This window comes from Chrysemys picta, chromosome 25 (assembly GCF_011386835.1).
Source record: "Chrysemys picta bellii isolate R12L10 chromosome 25, ASM1138683v2, whole genome shotgun sequence".
Taxonomy (NCBI): Eukaryota; Metazoa; Chordata; order Testudines; family Emydidae; genus Chrysemys; species Chrysemys picta.
Genome location: NC_088815.1, coordinates 13892352 through 13910697, shown reverse-complemented (window position 1 = coordinate 13910697; position 18346 = coordinate 13892352).

The following is an 18346-nucleotide window of genomic DNA, read 5'->3' as shown; positions in this document are numbered from 1 at the left end:
CCGTGAGCTCCCAGCCAGCACTGAGCAGGTCAGGCAGGGGCCCGTGAGCAGAGCAGCATCTGTCTCTCCCAGGGACTGTCTCGCTCCCGTGTTCCATCGGAAGGGCGGGACGTGTTAGTCGGATTGTGGGAAGAGCCACTAGCCGGATCTGGCCATTGCAGAAAGAGAGGAGGAAAAACCGAGCCCCCCCCGCCCGCCAAAGCTGTGGGCAGCCTCGGAGAATATGTGCAGTGGAGTCATGTGACTAGCAGCTTGGGGAGGGGGGAGATCCATTGATCAGCATGCCCGCTGCGCCAGGAGAAGCAGCGATCACTCTTGAGGCCAGGGAGTTGATGTGTGCCTGGCGCGGTTTAATAGCAGCGCCGAGCCTGGGCCAGCCGATAGCCCTGGACCCACGGCTGCTCAAAGCAAGCCCCCCTTCAGCCTGACCCCGCTCTGTGCAGCGGTTTCTAACAGGCCCTTCACTGACGCTGAGCAGTGGGAGCGGCTGCCCCGCCTGCCCCTGCATTGCACCAGCGTCTGGGTGATCCGTCACTTGCTGCCCTGACTGCACCCAGGACGGATCGGTCTGGCGGAGAGAGGAAACCCGCCTCCCCCGGCCCGGCAGCCGGAGCGGAAATCGGGTATTGTCGCTGGCCTGGGATCTGCACGGCGTCCCTCATGCTGACTGTGTCCCCAGCGCAGCGCAGAGCCCAGGGCCAGGGCGAGCGGAGGCAGAGCTGGCGAGAAGGGGGCTGCTGCACAGGGGGCTGTGGTGAGGAGGCAGTGGGTTAGACAGGAGATTTGGGCATTACCAGGACAGCCCAGGAGAATGACACCCGTAATGCAGCCACAAAGCAATGCAGCCTCCTCCACCCTGCCCTGCCATGCCCGACCCCGTCGAGCACAACGCAGCTCCCCCGCCTCCCCACCCCCTGGCCTCTCTGCCTGCCTTGCCCACTCGAAATTGGACTGAGATGCACCCACGTCATTTGCAGCTCTCAGCCTGCAGCCACAATCCCTCCCTGCCTCCCATCCTGGGCTGGCTGGAGAAGGTGACACCAGAGGGACCAGGCTCTGTAGCACCAGGCCCCCAGCTGCTCTCGGGGGTCACAGGCGGCTGGGGTGGGAGGCTGCGGCAGAGGAGGTCAGCTCATTCTCGCTGGGAACAAAGACACCCTCCCACACACACACCATATTTCCTGGGCGCCGATGAAGACATTTGTTAGCCCTGACAGTGGGATCAGAGGTGACGGTGGCAGAAGGGCATGATGCATATTCATGAGAGGAGCGAGGCCGTGACCTCGGTCGGGTGGGGGCCTCCCTGGCGGTGCAGACGGAGGAGGGATGGTCTCCAGGGACAGGATGCAGCCGGGGCCCAGCCATGCAGGCTTAAAGCGACTGCAGTCAGTGGAGTCGCCCGGCGTCGAGAGGGAGCAGAATCTGCCCCCGATTCAGCGCCTCGGCCCAGCACTGACGCGCGGCCCGTTGGCTCCAGTGGGCAGACGTGGGGGTGCTGCTGTATGGGGGCTTTCGTTCTCCAGGAGCCAGCTGCAATCTTGTAACCCTGAGTCACCCCGCACTCAGGACCCGGTTGGCGCATGACCCAGCTGACATCGTGCAGGGTCCCAAACCACGAGGGAGGCCCCCAGGCTGCTAGCAACGGAGCTGGGGCTGGCCCTGGAGCTTGCATGGGCTGTGGACTCCCACGTGGCCCCTGCTTTGCTGGACCCGGCACTGGATGGTTGCACGGACGCCTGTCGGGGCCGGGCTGCGGTTCCTCGGTCCCGCCTTGGTGTGGGGCTGGACTCACTAACCCCTGGTGGGCCGGGCCAGCCCTGCCGGTTTCTGAGTCTGTGCTAAGGGGCTGAGGAGCTGCTGCGTCGTCCGGGGTAATTGACTGTCTCGGCGCTATCGATTCACCTAGCGCCGACCAACCGTCGGCCTTTCCCCAAGGAGGCCAAGTGTCAAAGTGCAAAGGGGCTGGGGGGGCAAGGGGCAGCTGAGCACGGTCATGGGTCTTTGATGTGAAAACGGGGGAGCGGCGAGAGCGGGTGGGCGCCCGCGGCCGGGCAGAGGCACAAGGCCTGGGGACAGCGGGATTCTATGGGGGGTTGGCCCCACTTGAGACAGGGTCAGGCTGGCAGCTCCCGGGGCAAGCGGGCAGCAGCGGAAATCCACTGGGTTCCGTGTTCCTCACTGCGGGGTAAAGGCCGTGCACTCCAAGTGCACGTGTGACCCATTGCGCTCACGCACCCTCTTCTGGGTGGGTGCAGACGGGCGTGCCACACGGACAGGCATTGCCACCTCAGCTGGAGGGGAGCAAACGGGCACTGACACCTCGCCCATATGCTGGGAAACGGGCCCTGCTATTCAGCCGCAGGGCATTGCAGCCTTGCCTGTATTCAGACTAGGGCCGGCTCCAGTTTTTTTGCCGCCCGCAGCGGCGAAGCGGAAAAAAAAAAAAAGGTAAAGTTGCGATCGGCGGCACTTCGGCGGCAGCTCTACCGCGCCACTTCATTCTTCGGGGCAATTCAGCGGCAGGACCTTCCCTTCGAGAGGGATTGAGGGATCCGCCGCCGAAGACCCGGACGTGCCGCCCGTTTCCACTGGCCGCCCCAAGCACCTGCTTCCTTCGCTGGTGCCTGGAGCCGGCCCTGATTCAGACAAACCACCATGTGGCCTGGGGGACAGCACAGGTCTCCACTTCCAGGTGTAGCCTCCGAGGTGCTTCAGCTCGCTGTCATATGCTGCTTTGCTGGAGGGACCGTCCCTGGCCTTTTCTGGGGAGACCCTGTGGCCCATCACCCATCCACCCCCAGGCTCCCCACAATTGTCCTGCAACCACACGCAGGTGCACACTCCAGAACAGTGGAGACTTGGGTCCGTTCCCAGCCATGGCGTCTTCCCGCTGGAAGCAAAAGGCCTGTTTATCAGTGCTGAATACACGGGGAGTCCCAGCAGCCCAGTCCGGACACCCACGGAGTTCAACAAGGCACTGGGAGCTGGAGCTGCAGGACGCCGGCTGGGAACTGGGTAGCCGCAATCTGGCAGGAGGAAGGCGCCCGCGTGTTTCTTCCCAGGGCAGGCTAAGACTGGAGCTAAGAAAGGCTTCTCTGGAAACGCCCCAAGGGGGTGGACCCAGCAGGGAAATGCTGCAGTGAAAACTGGAGCACTCAAGTCACACGGATTTCAAGGACAATTTCAGTTTGTAGCTAATTGCTGCAGAAAAATTATCCCCTCCCCCACCAGAGCCCAGGCACCTGCCGAGCCCACGTTGCTAATTACCCAATACACAGGACACCGGCGCGACGGGCACAGAAATAGGTTTGTGGCAATTAGCATGGCCCAGCCCTGGAACGGGAGCCAGCGCTAGCGGCCCTGCCCTGGAAGTGCAAGCCGGGCCGGGAGAAGGCAGCCTGACCTCACCTCCGGGTCTCTCTGGGAACACCCCAGTGGAAGGCCGAGGAGCTGTGCTGCATGGTGGCTGGCAACGAAGGGGTTAATGGGAATGGGCAGACGACAGGGGTACGTCCGGCTGCAGGATCACCAGCCTCAGAAGTCATGAGTCGGGCTCCAAAACCCACGAGATTTAAAACCGTTGGCTTGTGTTTCTTGGCTTTGAGGCGTTGGAACCGCGCTGGCTGCAGGGCAATCAAGCCGCTCGGCGAAGCTTTGAAAGCTCTTCTCATTTCACATCGGAACAAAACACAGGCTGAATTTTTGGGAAGTGGGGTTTTGGCGACGGTCCCTTTTTGGCGCACCAGGCTAGGTTTGCAGGTCGGATCTCGCGCTGGAACCGAGCGGGGAGCCCACCAGGGACGCGGGAACCTTTCTGTCGGAAATGTTGTCGACAACCAGTAACGGCTCCGCAAATCATTCTGATTTGGAGGAGAGGCCGTTTCTGAGGAAAACGCATTTAGTTGAAAATGTTCCGACCAGCTGTACTTCTGAGCCCCTAGGGTCACATTCACCAGCTGTTCCCTGAAACTTCAGGGCAGGGGGTACTAGTTGAAATGGAAGCTGGGAGTCTCACGTAAATCACAGGACTCCAGGAGCTGGAGCTTTGCAAAAAGCACCAAATTTCACAAGACTCACGATAAGAATCACAACCCTGTGTTCTGCCAGGAGCTGGGAATGGGCGACAGGGGGTGGATCACTGGATGATTCCCTGTTCTGTTCATTCCCTCTGGGGCACCTGGCACTGGCCACTGTTGGTAGACAGGATACTGGGCTAGATGGACCTTTGGTCTGACCTGGTAGGGCCATTCTTATGATTAGCCCCATCCCAGTAGCCTGTTGTTTCAAGCACCAGGCGTGTTTTCGGTTCCCAACAGCCTCATCCTATGCAAAGAACGTGACATCCGTGTAGGTTTTATGAAAGATGAATGTGTATGGGCTCCTTTGACTGCTGCCTCGAGGGATGGATTAGAACATACCTTTCCCCCATGGAAACGGCCACCCCCTGCCAGAAATCTCCACTGAGCCACTTCTTGGCCTCTGTCAACAGAGCTATAAGTAACCAGCAAACTGCCCAGCTGCAGGTCAGGGGAAAAAGCCATTCAGCCTCATCCCGCCGGCGAGGGCCCCAGAGCCCTACTCCCTGGGCCTGGCCCACGTGCACTCAATCCCCCCAGGGCCAAGCACAGGGAGAGCTTTCCTGAGCAAAGCCAGCGGGATTGGAGCCCAGTGGCGGGGAAACGCCTGTGTTGACTGCGCCGGGAGGAGGGCAGAGGGCTGCAGCCGCTCCCAAGGGAAGCGTAGGACGGTGCAGTGGTTAGGATGCTAGCTGGCAACCCAGATTCAATTCCCTCCACGGACGCCTGGGTTGAGTCACCTACCGGCTCAGTTCCCATCTGTCAAAGGGGGGTGATATAATTTTTATGAGGTGTGTTATGGTAGCACATCAGAGCCCTGCTCACGGACCAGGTCCTCCCTGCGCTAGGAGCTGTACAAACAGAACAAAGAGACAGTCCCTGCCCCACAGAGCTTACTACGGGGTGTTGGGGGACAGCTACCTTAGGAATTGTCAGGGACCCGAATGGTACGGTGATGGATGTCACGTAAGGACCATAGATAGTGTAACAGCACTAAAACCAGCCGTTGGCCAGGTTTTGTCTGTGCCAAGTGGGTTCCCATTGCCTGTGTCCCTGGAGAAGGGAATTTCCCCGCACGCTGGATGGGGATGCCCGAAAACGTGTAAATATGGAGCAGGCCTGCAGCCCCCAGCACACGTGGGCTGATCGCTGGTCTCTGCTGCGGCCAGTGCGTGGGAACCGCCAATGCCGTCCCCCTGCCGCCCCCTTCTCTTTCTTGTCTCTCCCCCTCTAACTGACTTGGTGTGGAATCCTCCCCCCACCCCAGCCCCGGGCAGGGTTTCCCAGGGGCTGGCCCTTGGACGGGCTGACCTGCGGGTTGAAGGTCAGTGCTCTTTGCTCAGGCCCCTTTTCGCATTCAAATGGGGTCCTCGGAGCTTTGTGAGCCGGGGTCAAGCTTCAGCGAGAGCGAAAAGAAAGGGCCGGGGCTGCTGCCGCGGCTTTCAAGTCCCCTCTCTGTTCTGGTCTGTTTTCAGGGTGAGTGTGGGAGGGAATAGCTCATGCAGAACCCGCGCTTCACCCGTCCCCGCGCCTCCTCCCACCCAAGGCCCTTTGCTGACACGAGCGTGGCAGGCCTCTCCTCCCCCGGGAGAACGAGGCAAGGCAGTTCCCTGGCCACTGCAATGCAGCCACCTCTGGGTGGGACGCAGCAGCGGTTTAACCAGGCAGCAGCGCTGCCCAACAGGATGGAGCAGCACCGTGCCGGGTGCTGGTTCAGGCCCCCTAGTGAATTGCCAGCAGCAGCGGGTTCCCGTAGACCCTGAATCCCCAACTCATTGGACAGCCTCCGCACCTACCCTGGGGTGGCTGAGGGCCAGATGGGGGTTAGGGCTAGCATGCTGGCTGCCCCGGCTCCTACGGGCCTTGCAGTCACTGGGGGACAGCCCCGATCACAGCCCCTCCTGGCCACGGAGTGCTCCTGGCTCTGGGCCCTCGGCACTGGGGGGCGTCCCTGGGGTGCTGTGCAGCCCGGCAGCAGGTGTTCTCCCATCCAGGTACTGACCCGGTTCCCCTTGTGGCTGGGCCCGATGAACAGCGACAGGGGCTGTTAGAACTGCCAGACAGGAGGAAAGCCAAGGTCCCGCGAGTCCTGGCCTGGCCTGCTCCTTGGCAGGTCCAGGAAAGTCACCGTGGACAGGAATGGGGTGGCAGCCGGGGCCATGAAGGGCTGGGGAGCACTGGGCGAGCCCCCCTGGGACTGAGGCCCAGGACCTGGGTGCCTGTGAAAAAATCACAGTGTGCAGAGCGTAGCAAAGAGCTAGAGCTCTCCTCCCCCCACCCACTGCCCCCCACCCAGCACCTGACACAACGACCTCCCCGCTGCCACATCCTGCAGGGAACCCCCGGGGGACCCAGCGCCCCTCCCTGCGTGGCAGAGGCTCCAAAGGTGACCTCTGTGGGAAATCCGGCAGCGCCCAGGCTCGCGGAACGCTCCAGACCTGGCTGTTGAAGCAGGGGGGAGGGTTCTGGGCCGGCGGAAGACAAGCAAAAGGGGGATTTGCGTCGCTTTCTTTCCCCGTCTGGGCTCCTTGCGTCATCCTGGCAGGTTGCTTTGTTCCAAGATTAACCCCGGAGCCTTGCCAGCGGAGCCGCAGGTGTGCAGCACCTGGGCAGGTGAGGACGTGACTGTGGGGGGCAGGGAGCGGTGAGAGCTTAACATCCGTAGCATGTTCCCCCGTGGTGCCCCTGGGCATCCAGCTATACAATGAAAACCACGCTGGTAGACCCCCCCCCCCTCCGTCTGTCTCTCCTTGTCCATCCGTCCATCTGGTCTAGGGGACTGCTTGTCATGATGCTCAGGCTGGGAGCAGCCCCCTGAGAATTCCCCCAGCACCGGGGGCCTCCACAGTGGGTGTGGAGCTGGTGTGTCCCCCCAACACTGTGGGGATGGGGTGAGGGGAGCGCACTGTGCTATGGTGGTTTTCTGTATCGCAGCACCCATAGTGGGCCATGGTGAGCACTGCATAAGTTAGAGCAGCCTTGAGGCTGCTCCAGTTTATACCAGAGGCCAGCAGGGCCCTGCACAGCTCCAGAATACAGGGCTTGCAAAGCCCCATGCATAGGAGCAGGAGAGCTGAGACTCAGGTCCTTGGTCTCTATGGGGCCCAATCCGATGTCCCAATTGGGCCAGAGAGCCCTTTGCTTCTGGGGTGCAGGGGTCTCGCTCTCCCATGGCAGGGCATTAGTGGTTCACATCCAACCCAGGCAGGGTGTGAGTAGAAGCCACTGAATGGAATGGCCTCTGCCGAACAAGATGGTGGGTCCCAGTCAGTGCTGGGTGTGGGCCCTGTGCTGGAGTCCTGGGACCTTGTGTTTGGGAGGGAGGGGGGATTCTGGCTGGGGCATGCGCTGCTCCAGTGAGTGGTTTCACTTTGATTTTCAGCTTCCAACAGGCCTGAAAGCTCCAAGCAGAACTCGGCCTGACCTCTGCTGGCTTTTCAGCTCAACCCCACAGAATCCTGCACCTTTTCCACCCGCGAGGTTCCCCTAGCTCCCTGGGGCGCGCGGCCTGCCTGGTGAGTTGTTCCCCTGGAGAACCTGGCCGGGGGCATTTCTGAATTGGCAACCAAAACCTGAAACCGAGTGAGTGCGGCCAGCTTGGGGCGGTGCAGAGGGGGTGTGTGGGTGTGCACCAGCTCAGGGAGGTGGAGGGGTGTGTGTGTGTGTGTGTGTGTGAGCAGCTCCAGTGTCCATGTCACTAAAACACCACATCAAGCGTAGTGGGTTGTTACGGGGGTCCAAGTGCAGGGTGGGAGTGAAGCTGTCTAGGATCAGGCTGCTGTTGTCCTTAGGTGAGTGTTTTCATGCCTCAGTTTCTCCATCTGTACAGAGGGGGATGGGAAGCTGAAGTTAGTGATGTCTGCAAAGCGCTTGGATATCTTCAGCTGGAAAGGCACGGTACCACTGCCCTGCACCCCAGCACAGGGGCTCTCCACTCCAGAGGGGACCCACATGGACATTGCTGGGGTGGGATAAGGGGGGTTAACCCCCCCTGCTGTGTGTGTCCCCCCACCCCGAGCGCCCCTCTGGGCAGTCATTTCTTGTGCACATGGAGCATTTCAGCCTCATCACGTTCTCTGTTCCTCCCGGGCTGTGTGATAACGAGAGCAGGGTGTTTGTAACCTTAGCCCCACGCCTGGAGCAGGGCTCGATTCCTTCTGCCCACGGCCACCTTCACGAATCAAAAGAGGAACGGAACTGCTCTGTGGCCTGGTTCGGATCTCGGCTGTGGGCGGCTAGCGCTGGCTGAGTCAGGCGGCGTATGCAGGTCGTTCACAAACGGCCCCCATCAGCTCTGCCAATGCCACTCAGCCCTGAGATGCAGCCTCCAGGCCAGGGCTCCACACACAGCTGTGTAGATGCAGCTCACTCCTGGCCTGCAGCCCCCTCTCTTATCCCAGTCCTGCGCCTCCCCCCGCACCTGCTCTGCTGATGCCCCTCAATCCAGACTCTCAGTCCTGCCTGCTATTCCAACCCTAACTCCCCCAGCAGATCTGCTGATGACCCACACTCCTGATCCACGGTCTCCGCTGTTATTCCACTCCTGGGCCTCCCATCGCCCCACAGCTCTGCCGATACCCCTCGTCCTCACCACCTCCAGGGCTGCAGGCCGCTCGCAATCAAACAAGGGCAGACACGTTCGGCCAGGTGGGGCTTTTTCTTGTTCGAGATGTTTCCGTAGTCTATGTGGAGCCCCGTCAACGCCCGTCACACCCACGATCCCGCTCTCCGCAGCCTTTCCCCCTGCAGGACCCCACAGCCGCCACCTAGCCTGTGTAGCAGCAAAGTTTTAATGCCACTAAAGACCCTTAACCCCGTCTGTGCTGCAGGATATGCGAGGGGACGGAGACATCTGAGAGCCAGCAGTGGGGTCTAATGGAGGATGGGGCGTGGAATGAGGGATCATTCAGGACACCTGGGTTCTATTACTGGCTCTGCTGTGTGACCAAGGGCAAGTCACTTCCCCTCGCCGTGCCTCAGTTTCTCCTCTCACTCTTTATCCGTCCTGTCTATTTGGACTGTAAGAGTCTTAAGCAAGGGCTGTGGGTGCCTAAGTGTCTGGGCAGCGCCCCGCACCGTGGGGCTCTGATCTCATTGGTGTTACCGTAATAAGTAAGAAGAAGTACTAGCCACAGGCTGTGAGAGACAGGATGTGGGAATCAGACCTCACGGGGGAGAGACAGTGGGTTCTTGCACCAGCCAAGGGAGCATGGGGCAGGACGAGGGAATCGGAGCCACGTCTCTTCCTGGCACTAGCCACAGGGCTAGCAGGCCGGCTCAACCCAGGACTTTCCTGGCACTGTGACAATGCTCTGAGCAGGGTCAGACGAGATGTCTGGGTCTGGTGGCTGTGAGTGGAGAGGGAGGGGGACTGTGTGAGACACAGGGTCTGTGTGTCTTTGCCTCTGTGTGTGTGAGAGAGATGGTGTATGTGCTCTGAGAGGGTGTGTCTGTGTGTGAGACAGTGGCTGTACGTGTGTGTGCACGGGAGAGAGACTGATCTGTGCTGTGTGATTGTGTCTGTGCTGTGTGCATACTCTGTGAGGGTGTGTGAGACAGTGTCTGTGTGTGAGTCTGCATGTGTGTGTGAGAGGCCATATGTCTGTGCGTATAGATGCTGTGTGTGTGTGAGTGTATGTATACTCTGTGTGTGTCTATATGTATATAGTGTCCTTGGGGGTGTATATGTGTTGTGATTATGTTCATATGCTCTGTGTGTGTGAATACATGCTGTGAGTGTGTGTATATACACAGTGTGTGTATGCTTTGTGTGTGGGTGTATATATATATATATGCTGTGAGTGTATGTATACTCTGTGTGTGTGTACATGCTGTGTGTGTGTGTGTATATATACTCTGTGTGTGTGTATACATGCTGTGTGTGTGTGTGTATATATATACTGTGTGTGTGTATACATGCTGTGTGTGTGTTTGTATATATATACTGTGTGCGTCTATGCTCTGTGTGTGTATATGCTATGTGTGTGTGTATATATATAGTGTGTGTATGCTGTGTGTGTGTATATGCTGTGAGTGTGTGTGTGTGTATGCTGTGTGTGTATTCTCTGTGTGTGTGAGTGTATATATGCTGTGAATATGTGTGTCTGTATGCTGTGAGAGTGTGTGTGTGTCTATGCTGTGTGTGTATGCTGTGTGTGTGTGCTGCATGTGTGTGTGCTGCGTGTGTGTATGCTGTGTGTGTGTGTGCACTGTGTGTGTGCTGTGTGTGTGTGTATGCTGTGTGTGCGTGCTTCGTGTGTGAGCGTGTGTATGCTGTGTGTGTGTGTGCGTATGCTGTGTGTGCTCCGTGTGTGTATGTTGTGTGTGCTCTGTGTGTGTGTGTGTGCGTATGCTGTGTGTGCTCCGTGTGTGTATGTTGTGTGTGCTCTGTGTGTGTGTGTGCGCGTATGATGTGTGTGCTGCGTGTGTGTATGCTGTGTGTGCTGCGTGTGTGTATGCTGTGTGTGCTCCGTGTGTGTATGTTGTGTGTGCTCTGTGTGTGCTGTGTGTGTGAGCGTGTGTATGCTGTGTGTGTGTGTGTGCATATGCTGTGTGTGCTCCGTGTATGTGTATGTTGTGTGTGCTGTGTGTGTGCGTGCGCGTGCTCTGATGGTTGGGCAGCGACGCAGCCCAAGGCAGAGCCCCGCTGCCGGGGAAGCCGATTCCTGTTGGCTCTGGTCCTGGCAGCCCAGGTTGCGCCGCTGTTCTCACAGGCCGCCCCGGCAGATGTCTCATGGCCACGGGGCCGCGCTCCCTTTGTTGGGGCTCCTCCCCCCTCCGATGTCTGGGGCAGCCCCGCGGCCCCGACAAGGTCAAATGTTAACCTTCCCCAGCCTGACAGGAACAGGGGGCAAAGGTCACCGCTGCAATGGGAGGGGGCGGGCGCGGCGCGGCGGGTTAATGGTTAGGCCGGGAGGCCCTAGCCGGGGAGCGCCCATCCCAGGGCGGGAGGCGCCTTCCCTCCCCCGCACCGGTGCCTCGGGGAGCAGGCACTCGAGGCTGAATTCTCTCCCGACACACACACAGGGCCATGCACACACAGACCCATGTGCACACACACAACACACACAAAGCCATGCGCACCACACGCACAGAGGTGTAAACACAAACACACACATGCACCCACCCACCCGGACACAGACCCCCAGCCTGGGCAAACATGCCCACTCACACACGCGTGACACACCTCCTCCTCCACGTGCATGTTCGTACCCACCCACCCACGCCCACGCATTGGCTGGCAGCTCCTTGGCTCCTGGGGAATCAGGCCCCAGGAATGTAACTGATAAGAAGCCCCCCCGGGCAGTTCCTTTTCAGTACCAATGGCGTGTTATTGTGCAGCACCTGCAGCTTCCTGTTGACTTTAGAGAAGGTTGTGGTAGCTCAGGACCCGTGGGACTCAGCCCACAGGAAATGTGAAGGTTCTGCTCCTCTCCCCCCCGCTCCCCTGCCATCCCTGTTGGGGGTAAGTCCTGCAAAAATCAGGAGATTGGCTTAAGACTCATGAGATCTTAAACAATCATAGAACTGGAAGGGACCTCAAGAGGTCATCTAGTCCCGTCCTCTTCACTCAAGGCAGGACTAAGTATTATCTAGACCATCCCTGACAGGTGTTTGTCCAACCTGCTCTTAAAAATCTCCCATGACGGAGATTCCACAACCTCCCGAGGCAATTTATTCCAGTGCTTAACCACCCTGACAGTTAGGAAGTTTTTCCTAATGTCCAACCTCAACCGCCCTGGCTACAATTATAATCTCTGCTGGCTTCTTTCTCTTCACCTTCTAGTTTCTGAGCCTCTAGGACATGAGCAGGTCATGTTTTCCAAGCTTTTCACCTTGTCCAGGAGGCCCAGAAACTTACTTTAAGAAGTATTAATTTTTTTAAAAAAAGCCAAGATTCTCATGTAATAACGTGAGTCCAGGAGCTCGGGCTTTAGGAAACCTCCACAGTTCATGACATTTGTGATAAAATCGTGAAAATCAGCAGCACAGATCCCCTCACACTGGTGCCCCAAAACGTGACCTGAGCCATGCCAGTTCTGCTATGGTTAAAAGGCCGAACCCCAGGATATGAAAATTCAGCTGGGTTCTTTCTGCCTGTGACATGGGTGGGAAAGAGTCTGCAATCAGAGCGTGGCTCAGTCCTGGTGACAATGCCTGAAGCAGACTAGACTCCGGCTCTTTCATAGCTGGGTTGGCTCCTGTGAAAATTTGTTTATCATCATTATTACAAGTGGCGTCTTGAGGCTGCAGCCGAGATCAGGGTCCCATTGTGCTAGGGGCTGTACAAATAGATAGAGAGAGACGGACCCTGCAAAGAATAGTTCACTGTCTAAATACACCAGACAGGGAAAAGGAGGGAGAAAGAAAAGATTATTGTCCCCAATTTTGATGGTCAGCAGCTGTGACTCTTAGACGCAGGGGGAGCAGGTCTGTGGAGAGGGAAGAAGACGGTGCCAGTGCTTTTCAGACCGTTCACTGCATTTTAAAAGCAAAAATACCCACCCAGCCACAGCGGCTACATGATATTAAAGGTGAGAGGCAAAGGCTGGCTTTGCGAATTCATCTACAACCTTGCCTGAGATCATCTGATGCTTACTCTTATTTGTTAAGGGGAAAGGAGTTGCCTAAATACTACGGATGTGGATGAGAGGTGATCTGGCACTGTCTTCTCTCGCTCCAAATTCCCCTGCTTTCGTTGGTTTAAAGTCAGATGCCTAGATGTGGATTAACTCGCTCTGGAAGGTGTTTGGAGTTGAGGCTGAGAGATATTTGTGAGGTAGTTTCAGGGATACTTACTCAGCTGGGGTTGTTAAGATACATGAACTGAGCTGGGGACTCCGGGCCCGGCTCCCAGCGAATGTAGGTCTGATTTGGGGGTTTCGATCAGAACTGGAAAGTACGGATGATATTTCTACCACATCAGCCCCTGAGAAGCAAAACTGCTGGAGTTTCCCACATGCATCTTCATTTGGGAGCGATTGCAGACTCACAGAACAGTGGAGAATGGGCGAGAAAATCCCTGGCTCCCGGCAGAAGAATGGATCCACAGTGCTGCTAACAGGGGCAATTTCATCCCCCTGACCCACCTCTGCAAGGAGCTGTGCCTCTCCCCAGACTGGAGCCAGTTAGGAAGCAGCTGCAAATTCTCTTGGAGCCACCATAAAGCATCTCTGTGTGACAGGTCAGCCGCCCCCAGCCTTGTCCCCCTACGCAACAGAAAGAAAATGGATTCCAAAAAGAGCATGGTGACCCAGCCAAACCTTTCCTTTCAGTGAACGAAGGCACAGTTAGGGTGGGAAGAGCTGGGCACAGATTTCTTTGGAGTGGAGCAGCCAGGAGAATGTCCTAAACCTCCCCCCAACCTTCCCGTAAAACTACCGATAAAACTATATGACAGGACAACGTCTTGGACGGGAGTGAAATCTGGGGTCCAGCTTCACCAGCTGATGACACCTGGCAGGCTAAAAACTGCTCAATCAACCCTTCATTTGCAGTTCAGCAAAACAAATCCCCCATAGTACCCGTGAACCATTAGAACAGTGGATTCTCCATCCCTGGCCATGTTTAAATCAAGCTTGGACGTTCTCCTCTGCTCCAGGAATTATTTTGGGGACATTCTCTGCCCTGTGCTAAACCGGGAAGGGAGTGGGGGGAGTAGGGTGACCAGATGTCCCGACTTTATAGGGACAGTCCCGATTTTGGGGTCTTTTTCTTATATAGGCTCCTATTACTCCCCCTCTCCCCCCGTCCCGATTTTTCACATTTGCTGTCTGGTCACCCTAGGGAGGAGGGGAATTGAAAAACCGCACCCTAAAAGTCTGGTGCCTTCTCAGCCGAAGCAGCAAGCAGCTCTCCGGCCACCAGCCCAAAGAACTGGAGGCTCAAACGTAAAGAGCCAAATGAAAGTACAATCCCACTCCTAGGGACTGTCATTTCCCGGGCTCTCGGCAACGCCAGCCCTAGGAACACCCCAAGTCACGTCATGGGAGGGTGGGGGGAGAACAAATCCCAAACGACAAGCTAGACCACTGCAGATCCCTGCACAGACCTGTCATGCCACTAGCAGATACCGCGCAAAGCTAGGGCAGACACCCTGCCAAATCCAGAATCGGTGACCTACAGAGGCAGCAAGGGCAGCCTGAGCCCAGAGCACTGGCAGGCCACCCGGTGTGCTAGGAGGAGAGCTTGAGGGTGACCAGACAGCAAGTGTGAAAAATCGGGACGGGGGGTGGGGGGCAGGGCCGGCTCCAGGGTTTTGGCCGCCCCAAGCAGCCAAACAAAAAAAAAAGCCGTGATCACGATCGTGATCTGTGGCGGCAATTCCGCCGGAGGTCCTTCGCTCCGAGCGGGAGTGAGGGACCGTCCGCCGAATTGCGCTGAACAGCTGGACGTGCCGCCCCAAGCACCTGCTTGGTAAGCTGGTGCCTGGAGCCGGCCCTGGTGGGGGGTAATAGGCGCCTATATAAGACAAAGCCCCAAATATTGGGACTGTCCTTATAAAATCGGGACATCGGGTCACCCTACAGAGAGCCACTTTCTGCTCTGGTGTCTGAAATACAAAGGAATGAGAGGAGACTGTCTCAAATGCTCAGGGAAGGTCAAAGATTCGTTCTGAAAAAGCACTGAAGAAAAACGTGCCTGATTTTAGGAGAAAGGAGACGTGACAGTAGAGAGGGCAGCCGGCTATTTAACTGAGGGTTTTCTCCGGCCACCCATCGCCATGGTATCCAAGCATCTTCCACGTAAACTCAATAGTGGCATCATACTATAGCCCGCTGGCCACCAGATCAGGGAATGAAAATCCAAACTCAGTGAGCTGCAAATCTGCCTCTCTCGTTCACTGCGGCAGCATTTGCCATGCCACTAAAGTACGGAGTTGAATTGAATTGTTCTCTGGCTTTACTCCATCCAGGGAGTATTTCCCCGCCCCCAACTTCTGTTCCATACAGTTTATTTTGTGGCTTTCCATGTCACTTGCTAAAGAGAGAAGCAATTATTTCAGGAGATTCAGGGTCAGACCCAAGATGATGTGTTATTATCTACCCAGCTCCGCAGCTTTGAAACCACTGGGAAATTCACAAATAACTCACAAAGATTGTTTGTGTGGGTGGGGGGAATGTTTCAGGACACGGCACTTTTGGGGGGGGGGGGTTACCCTACCCAGCGGTAAGATACAACAATCTTCAGGTGAGCCAGGCAGTTTCTTAAATGGAGGCACTCCCGCAGGTAGAAAGCAGGAGACAGTTTGAAAGTTCCATGGTTCCCCCCGCACCCCTCAACCCTCCACGAGGCAGTTAAAAACTCATGGTGCTTTTTGAGTTGTAAATAAGGAGCGAACGCAGGCCTGAAAGGCCATGGGAAATGGTCTGGAGAAGGAAATGTGATGGTTTCGGCTATACCAACTTATTTGATGAAAATCAATTGGCACAGAAAACCACATTTGATGACAAGACGAGGCTCTTGAGATGACACTCAGCAGGAGGAATCGTATGTGTTCTGCAGGGGGTCGGACGAGAGGCCGTAGGTGCCTGACTCACGTAGGTGCTTTGGTAGATCCCTTTAGGTACTTGTCTGCCTAAAGACTTTCGTAAAACAGGCCCTGGATGATCAGAATGACTTTAAAAATGGACTAATCTATGAATTCTGATAGGAAAATCGCCCATTTTATGGGGGGAAAATGGCATTTCTGGGTCTGGAGCTGGTGGCCGTGGAGGAAAGGGCGGAGAGACGCTTGCAGGAAATTTTGCGTTGCCGAAACGTTCGCCTCACTTTCAGGGCAGTGCTAAGGACGCGGTGGATTCCTTCCTCCACCGCTCCTTTCATCCTGCTCTCCTGTGCGCAGCAGCCTCTGGGGGCAAGCATGGAGCTGCCCTTTTGAAGGCCCAAAGAAAACAACAATGACAAAAAAAACCCACCTCCTCCTGCCGAAAATCGAGAGAGGCCCTTTTGTGTTGCTGAGTCAGCGAAGCAGCACGGGGCAGCGGAGGGGAGAAAGGAATTCCTTCGGAGATCGAAGGCCCTCGCCAACTGGACACTGATGTCAAAACAAACACGGCCTCCGGTGGGGGGGAATGCAGGAGGTTGGGCAAAGAAGATCCAATTTCTTCCTTTGTTCCTGGATTATTATTTTTGGGGAAGGGGGGGGAAGTAGGGGAAAAGGCCATAAATCAATGGCTGACAGAGGAGCAAGGAAAAGCAAGCCAGATGCTCTGCTATGGGGGGATTACTGTCACGCTTCTCAGATTGAAGAGCCTGCGACAAATTCATCCCTGGTGCAATACGGCCTGAGCCCTTGGACTTACACCAGGGAGAGGTTTGGTGCTCGCTGATGTTTTCCCCTCCCTGCCTCACTCCTGAGATAAGAGACCTGAGGGCAGAGAAAGCTGGGGGCTTCTTTCTCTTACAAGCTAACCAAAAATTCCTCCAGGTTTGGGATGTTTTTAAGTGCTGTGTCTGCCTCACACAACTTCTCACTCCCGTCAGCCCCTGCAGGAAGAGCAAACAGAAGTCTGTTCTGTCTCCAGCCTCTACAGAAATCACCGCTCCCACCCCATCGCCAGGATGCTCCAGGAGGCAAAATTGCCTTGGCAAGATGCTTAGCTGGCCTGCAGCATTAGAAGTCAGGAGGGAAAACGTCCTTCAGCCGAGTGTTGGATCTGGTTGCTGCTGAGTGAGACCCTGGAGTGTCACTTTCACACGACAGTGACTGTCTGTAATCACACTTTACATAACCCACACTCAGCTTTTTGCTGGCTAGAACCAAGCCACCCACCTGCCAGACAATGTAAAGACCCTGGAGGCCGACTGAAACCACAAAAGCAAGAAGCTGACAGTTCGGGCTCACTTCCCCATTGTTTGGGCGCCAGTACGTCAGAGGCTCCGGTAACCCGGTCACCTTAAGACCTAGCACCCGGCACCCCTGCTGTGAGTTTTCAGGCCGCACGAGGACTGTCTCCCTCCGTGTGTGTTAGTGGGTATCTCCTGAGCCACCACCGTCAGCCGAGAGGAAATGGAGGTTTTATTTATGTCCTGAGCAGTAGTAGACGTCCCTTAGCTGTGCTCTCTGCGGTCTCAGGGCAGGCTTGACTCAAGCCCTGTGCTTGTTTGGGTCACAGCGTTGTTGATGCACATTTCTGTATTTCGGGATGCGCGCGAGGTGTGAAAGTGAAGGAGAAATACACAGAGCGCTGAAAAAGCCCCGTTGCAGCTCTGCTCATGCCCTTCAAACCTGCCTCCCTGGTCTAGTCCCAGTAGTGCAGTGACCATGCAGCACCGCCCAGGTCAGTCCTGTTTCTATTCCAGGAGAGCCTAGAGGCTGGAGCCAAGAGCAAGGCGCCTTTGTGTCAGGCGCTGTACGCACACAGGAAGAGACAGTCCCTGCCCCAAACAGCTGGCAGTCTAAACCAAGCTGGACAAGACAGGGAGTTGAGGAGACTTGGCCAAGGTCACACAGTAGGTCAGGGAATAGCACGCAGGTCCCCTGAGCCGCAGGGCTGGCCCCTTTGCTCTGGGCTCTGCTCACCAAAGCCAGGCTGATAATTCTGCTACAAAACCAGGCCGCTGCAGCGCAACCAAGCGCAGAATTTGGCCCCAAGGTGAAAGGCTACGGCAATACGATAGCAAGGGGCCGAGCCCCAGTTCACTTGCCTTGTCTGTAGTTTATTTCTTAGTTAATTATTAATAGGCCAGCATTACTCTGACTCGGCAGAATGCATTACCACCTGCAAGCTGCCTGGCTCCCACAGGACTCTCCCTGCCACCGATTCGTTAATAAGATTTCATTAACCAAAATAAATCTGGAGCTTGTGTGCTAATTAGCAGGCACTGCACACGCAGGCCTGCACATCGCGTCCGCACTCCTTTACCATCGTCTTTCTATGCCCCCTCTAGCTGTGCCCCCCTGGAGAGCGCACAGTCAGACCTGCTTCCAGGGCGCCTGGGAGACCCGCAGAGAAAACCCAGGTGGGGAGCGCGCTGCACAAGGGCTGCGGTGCTGATGCAGGAGCTGTGTTTCGGATGAGACTTCAGATGAAGACCTTGTGCAACTTCGGTAATTAAGAGCCCTTTGCAAGGGGGGGCAGGGTGCTCACGCTGTGTCCTGGCCACATGCCAAACTCGGGCAACTACTTTCTATCTTGCTAGATCCCCACCACTGCCGTGCAGCGGGATACTTTTCTTTGGTCCTAAACGACGTCGTTGCTGTGTGCTGTTAAACAGCCGCCATGTTCTCCTCCAGAAGTGGCTGCATTCCAGGGCTGGGTGAAATG